This window comes from Vipera berus (assembly GCF_964194415.1).
Source record: "Vipera berus genome assembly, chromosome: 3".
In the NCBI taxonomy this organism is placed as follows: domain Eukaryota; kingdom Metazoa; phylum Chordata; class Lepidosauria; order Squamata; family Viperidae; genus Vipera; species Vipera berus.
Genome location: NC_138204.1, coordinates 146,191,391 through 146,199,035, shown reverse-complemented (window position 1 = coordinate 146,199,035; position 7,645 = coordinate 146,191,391).

Genomic DNA, 7,645 nt, shown 5'->3' with positions numbered 1-7,645 from the left:
CAAGCTGAACGTATGGTGAGGACCACGAAGGAATCGCTTAAATGCATTGTAACAGGTGACTGGCATCACAGACTAGCAGACTTTTTACTCTGTCAGCATTCTACACCCTGCACTGCTACAGGCAAAAGTCCTGCAGAACTTCGTTGGGGGAGGCAACTGATCACTAAACTGGACAGTTTGCATCCTGATAGTGTGGCAGCAGAGGCCTCTCGACCAAAACCCCCGAGGGGGCTACAAGTGGGCGATTGGGTTTGGGCAAGGAACTATGGACATGGAAATTTGTGGGTCCCTGGTAAAGTTATCAAATCATCTGGTCCCCTTTCTTATGAAGTGGGGCTGGAGGGAGGGCGAGTTGTCAGACACCACATTAATCAACTCAGGAAATGGTTTCCAGAACAGCCACTAAGCAAGGACTGCATTGTAAGTCCCTCCCAAAGTCCCCAAACTTACAGCCAAGCTAGCCCACACATGGACTCTCAAGACTATTCATTCATTAGTAATGAGGAACTGGGCGTAGAGGAGGGGAGTCCAGTAATGCAACAGGGATCCCCTGACGGAGCAAGCCAACCAGAATTTAACAACCGCTGTGCCAACTCTGCTAATCAGTCTGACTCTGAGGTGGGCCAACCTGGAAAGGCCAGCCAGAGAGCTTCCAATTCATTTGACTCAAGTGCTTCAAAGGACAATGGTTTACCTAGCCCAGGGGTAGGCAACCTCGGCTCTTTTATGACTCATGGAGTTCAACTTCCAGAATTCCTGAGTCAGCATAGGTGACTCAGGAATTCTGGGAGTTGAAGTCCATGAGTCATAAAAGAGCCGAGGTTGCCTACCCCTGACCTACTGTAGCCCAATGGGTAAGTTGGTAGACCACAAAGTGACTGGAAACCCGAGACATTCCACAAGGGTATGCAAGCCTCCTTCTTATCTAGCTGACTATGTTGTTATATAAAGGAACTATAATGTTGTCTGTACTGTAACCTGTCACTGTACTTAAACAGTAGTAGGAATATGATATTAACTGTCTTGTGTACTATAATGGAAGTCTACTCATTCTGGCTATCTGATGCTATAATGTTAACTTGTATTGTTTCACAAATAGTTGCTATGATGTTAAGTCTTGTAACTTGTTTGTTTACTAATTATTGCTATGATGTTGTCTGATCTAAGAGGGGAGGGGTGTTATGTATTGGGCTCAAGTGTAACACCACATGGTTAGCTGGAGCAGCTAACGGCTCTCCAGCAAACCAGACTCCGGATCTCCAGTGCTGCTATTGGCTGTCTGTAAGCGACAATGGGTTGCTTTAAACCTATTGGCTGCCGCCTAGGGCCAAGCTATAAATTGCTGCAAGCTGCAGCCCAATTCTCTGTTCAGATCCTGCAAGCAATAAACCATGAGCTTTGTTAAACTCACTTGCCTCGTCTTCTTTCCTGCGTGAAGAACTCACTACACAACATTATCGAAAGCTAAATACATACTCAAAGTATGTGTAGACAATCCTTTGGATTGTTGATAGAAACATTTGCATTTTGAGAGCAAATTATGGGCACTGTCATAAAATATTTAAATACCGGTATCTGTATTTATAATGTCTGTTCTGTTCACAAAATGGTTGCCAAATTGGGTGTTATCAATTACAAAGAATCCATTACTAGAAACCCAACTAGTAAGACTGCTCTCTGCCACCCTCTCTCACCCCTAAAATGCTTCCTCCAATCCTACTTTATTTCTGTCATATCATTTATGTGTTCTAAATAGGCTCAGTTCTGTATATTAATGTACCTTCTTTCCTCCCTCATCTGTGCCTGCACAAAGAAACCTTCAACTTGCTGAAATTTTGACTATCTGGAAACCAGTTATTTGTATTGCAGATTGGACTTAATGTGATTTGTTTGGTTCTGGCATAAAGTGCAGATCTGGCCATATTGATCTGTAAAACATGGCTTCTCACTACATATGAGCCAGCATCTCTGACTGATTCAGCTAACCATGACACATCACTATAGGCCCACCCAGCTCCTGAATTTGCAAGGCCCTGGATCTAATCAAGAATCCTTAAACCATAGCAAAGACCATATGCCAATTCCAATGGTGAAAAATGGCTTTTTTTCGATGCAAATATGTTTATGGGCTATGAGAAAAATACTTGCTTAGGAAGGATTACAATAACCAGCTCCGATTAATTGTGCTTTAACTAAATTAATGTTATATTTTCTATATTGTTTTAATTAAATAAGCAATCCGTTTCTTCCAGATATTTTGAACTGACAGAAAGAAGCAGGAAGGTCAGAACTGTCTGGTGCCATACGAATGTGCCATCTAAGCCAATGGCTCTAGATCAGTGGTGGGATTCAAATATGTGAACAACTGGTTGTCCGTGTGGATGCTGCTTCCGTAGGTCCATCCTGGGTCTGGGCAACAAAAAATTAGCTACTGGTTCTGCTGAACTGGTGCGAACTGGCTGAATCCCACCACTGCTCTAGATGTGTTGAGGGATTATGCCCAATTGAAAATGTCAGTAGGACCCATTAATAGTGCAAGTAATACCTTATGTGGAATGTGGAAGCAGAAAGAACACCATAGGCAACTAAATGTCTGGATACACTTTGCTAATTAAACAGAGTAAATTACTCCAATAACCTCCTTTTCTAAACAGGAGTTTAGAATGAAGAATGAAGCTGGACACCCAGCAAAGAGAAAGCCTAGACCAGGGGGAGGCAACCTTGGCTCTTTTATGACTCGTGGACTTCAAATCCCAGAATTCCTGAGCCAGCATGGCTCAGCATGGCAACCTCTCCCTTTCCTCTCAACATGGCTGGCTCAGGAATTCTGGGATTTGAAGTCCACAAGTCATAAAAGAGCCAAGGTTGCCTACCCCTGAGCCCTAGACATTATTCCTTGCATGAACAAAAGTTTATAAGGTGCATAACAGATTTGATCTGTTGTGAGCCAGTTTGGCCTGGTGGTTAAGGCATCAGGCTAGAAAGTGGGAGATGTGAGTTCAAGTCCTGCCTTACCCATGAAGGCCAGCTGAGGGACTTTGGGCCAGTCATTCTCTCTCTCAGCCCAACTGACTTCATAGGGTTGTTGTTGTGAGGGGAAAATAGGAGGAAGGTGTGTTGGATTTGTTCTCACTGCCTTGAGTTATTTGTAAAAATAATAAAGGCCGGATATAAATAAAATATATGTTTAAAAAATCACTCTCTCTCCACAAGACTTTTTTTTTCTTCCTGCGCTCAGCTAGATTGCCTTTCTTCAGAGCTAGCTCCATGTAAAACAAATAAAGTAATAATAAATAAGCTAACTATCTCCAAAGGTAATTTTGCTAGTTCAGACAAGATTGTGAAGCAATCTCAATCTCTTGATTCTAAATCTTCTGATTCTGCTCCAATTTCCTTTCTCACCTGAACGCAAAAAAAATATGATTCTTCAGTTTCTGACATGAAAAAAAAATCATTCACAGATTTTCCCAGGGCGTTTTCTGGAAAGTAATACGAGAAAATATTTGATTGCTTGTTAAAATATATCATCAGCCCAACCTTGTACATAGCTTCCAAAAGGCCTGTTTCAGTGTTACCTCCAGTTAAGTGTCCATAACGTTCCTTGTTCATTGCCTCCACTAATCCTGTCCTTGGCACGTTGTCTGTGGATGGGGAAAGGAAGGCAGATTGCAGAACCACTAATAGCCTAAGAAAATGTTCTCCAGTTAAAGTAGACATCAGACACTGTTAGTTCAGTCTCAACTCTTTGAGAGTTCAATCAAGTAGCAGCCTAATAAAAACCTGACAAAGGCTACAACTGCTGTGTTTCTGAAGATCACCAGCTTACTAATAAGAGTATTAGATCAGGTTAAAAAAATGTATGTGTGTGTCTGGCTAGTAAATAATACAAGCACATTCATTCAGGTAGCCTTGAAACAGAGGGACTACCTGCGCCTCAGGAAAGATAAAAATCATCATTGTTGGGTTAGTTAATTAATGTTCTCTATACCAGAGGTCCCCAACCTTTTGGGCACCAGGGACCGGTTCCATGGAGAGATTTTTCCACAGACCAGAGGGTCTGTGCGGCCCAGTTGCTGGCATGCCGCGGCCCAGTACCAGTCCATGGACCAGGGGTTGGGGAACCCTGCTCTATACTGCAAAGTTCACTTTGTCTTAATCCAGTCCTTTTCATAAATGAAACAGGAGAGTAGGCATGGGAAAAAAGGAGACGTTCACCATAGATGCATGGATTCATGGAAAAAATAATGGATCCAAACAGGTACAAAGCAATGGTATACATCAGCAATCACCAACCTTTCCAGCTTGGCGGACCAGCAGGGGTGGAGGAGAGGGGATGGTTTGGTGTGAGTGGCAGGCGCGCACGAGCGTGTGCAGATCCATTTGCGCAAGTGGTGAGCTCACGCACCTGCCACTCATGCAAATGGGGCTTCATGCATGAGCACGTGTGTTTGCCGCTCACGCAAGTGGGGCTGCATGTGCACTTTTGCCCACCCCTTGTCCGGCCAATTCCGAATGGCTTGTGGCTCGTGTGTTGGGGACCCCTGGTATAAGTGGAATTGTGCAGGGGTGCACAAAGCATACCAGACCTAACAGTTTGAGTCCAGCAGTAATATTCTGAATATGGAACAAAATGTTTTGTTTCATTGATAGCCCTACAATTAAGGCCTATAACATCACTTTAGTGTTCTATGTGAATCAGTCGAGTTTCATTTTGGCAAAACATGTTTAACCCTTCCCTCCGCCATGGTATATAACACACTATCTGAAGCCAGGCTCAGAATAACTATTCTCAGCTTGTCTTTTAAAGTGTGAGAGAGAAAGCAGAACAATTAACAGAGGTGACAAGCAATCTTCTGACAGGAGGAATGACGAGGACCCCGCTGTATGATCCAATCGCATTCCATTGAGAGATTTAGCAGAATTACTGCCAGCAGAGGCTGAGAAGCAAAAGGTTTGAATTTGTTAAGGGGAGATACTCTTATTTGGCATTCAATGGCATTAATACACACATGAATTATACATTGATTGCTGATCATCATAAAAGCATATGCGCTACTTTGTGGGAGAACATGGAATAATGGAATGTAGTGAGGAGGTGACTCCCCAGGAGAGACGGAGCGCATTCCAGGAGTAAGAGGCAATCTAGCCCAGATATTTTTGTGTGAGAGAACAAGGGTGAAGACAGCCTCTCCCTAATATTTCAAAGAATATTTTGTAGATGCAATTAGTAAAATCCACGGCCTGGCAAGATTTTGTCTAAAGTGTGAAAAAAAATAAAGAACTCAGTCTGGAAGAAATATCACATCATTCTCAGTTTTGGCTCTGTCACATGGGCAGTAAAATGAACTGAATATGAAATTTGGTTAAAACACTAAATTGGAAAGATGGCTCCAGTGGACATCTTTTATTATATGCACACAATAATAACTGGGCTGCAAACATCCAGAGCATCATTAGATAGTAGGAAGCTTAAGATATTTCTATCTCTTTGCTGCCACCTACTGGTTCTCTGGAATTTTGCAGCCTGGATAAATTACTCCTATTGTTCTGCAAATTAGACTTATTCAAAAGCCACACCAGGCACCCTTGAAATAGAAGAATGGGTGTAGCATTAAGCTGAGAACAGTCACATAAAATATGCTGCAATAGTTTTAAACCAAGAACCTCTAAATAACTATATTTAATAGGCTTAACAATAATCTATAATAAGGCACCATAATTCAATGTTTTAAAGTAATATTCTCCTTTGTCACAAGTTTCACTATTGGTATTTGTTTGGCATCACAATATTATGCTAATTTTAAAAAATGAGTGGGAAACCTGATAGTGGTGAACTAATTTTCAGCATTCCACTTAATTGGCTATGCTGGCTGCTGGGTTTCTGGTATTTGTTCAACATCCAAAATGCCACAGTCCCCATATTTATTCTCAAACTAGGGGATTCAAACTTTTAAAAAATGAAAACAACGCTGTCGAATGTATATCTACGTGAAACGTCTTTGTTATTATTCTTATAAAACTGGGCAGAGAGTGATTTTTTTAAAAAAAAATCAAGAAATAAACAATGCAGATTGTGTTTGAGTTTTACTTTCAACGAAAATGACACCAGTGGCAATGGATTTGTATCACCGACAGCTGCTAAAATATTGCTGCTCCTTAAACGGCTGAGCCAAGAATGGCAGTTTATAGTTTTTAATCAGAGTAAAACCAATTTGATAAAGTTCAGTGATTCCATTAACAGTTCAGAACATTAACTAATCATGTTTTAAAGACGGTGGTAGTGGCCAGTCACTGAACTTGATTTCAACTTTTAAAAACAATTGAGTAATGAATGTGAATTGTTGGGTCTCTCGTGTCAACTCAGTTTGTAAGTTTCCTTACAGTGCTTCATCTATAGTGAAGCAAATTGAACTCAAATCAGGAACAGTTACAGAAATATTCTCTTGATCACAGAAAAGTCATTCTACTCATAAACTTGCGAAAGAGAAGGAAGGAAGGAAGGAAGGAAGGAAGGAAGGAAGGAAGGAAGGAAGGAAGGAAGAAAGAAAGAAAGAAAGAAAGAAAGAAAGAAAGAAAGAAAGAAAGAAAGAAAGAAAGAAAGAAAGAAAGAAAGAAAGAAAGAAAGAAAGAAAGAAAGAAAGAAAGAAAGAAAGAAAGAAAGAAAGAAAGAAAGAAAGAAAGAAAGAAAGAACCACATTTCCCCATAAGAGAAGGAGAAATCTGTTAGTCTGCTACCTAGGCCAGGGTTTTTCAACCTTTTCACCCATTGTACCACTTTTAGGATATGGCAACATCCGAGTACCACCAGTCACCTAGCAAGGTGTCAAAAACTTGATGACCCCAAAAAAGAAAAAAGTGATGAAGTACAGGTAGTCCTCGACTTACAACAGTTCGCTTAGTGACTGCTCGAAGTTACAATGGCACTGAAAAAAGTGCCCCCCAAGCCACAGCCAAGCAAGACACCTGCCTGCCTGCCGGCACTCTTCCTCCTGTCTGAGGTTTTCATTTCTGTTGAGGATTGGCAGCCCCCCATCTGCTGGGTGGTTGCAGCAGGTTTTGATCACTTCACATGACCCTGGGACACTGTGACCATCATAAACATGAATCAGTTGCCAAGCATCTGAATGTAAATCACAAGACCCTGGAGATGCTGCAACATTCCAACTGATTGGCACTTCTACTGGGATCAGCAGAAGCGCCAGGATCAGTGCCAAGCTCCAGCTGGAGCCTGGTGCTGATCCTGGCACTTCCACTGAGCCCTGACAGCCCCGAAGAAGCGCTGATCCTGGCGCTTCCGCTGAGCCCTGACAGCCCTGCAGCTTCAGCCGTCTCTCGGTCAGGCTTGTGCGGTGCTGCCACCGGTTCAGCTCATTCCCCTCCCCTGCTACCACTTTTCTAGGATGGTCGCATTCCACCTGCCAGGTGCCAATGTACCACAGGTGGTACCCGTACCACTGGTTGAAAAGCCCAGACCTAGGCAACAGGACTCTACTGAGTTTCCCTACCACGTAGCCAAACAGGCAAACTGACAAACAGAATCCAAGAGGTAACAGGTGGAGCATTGTGTCACAAATCCAGATAGACATGAGACTGATGAAAACCATGTTACTTCTAAGTGTGGTTTTCCTCTGACAACCCCCCCCCT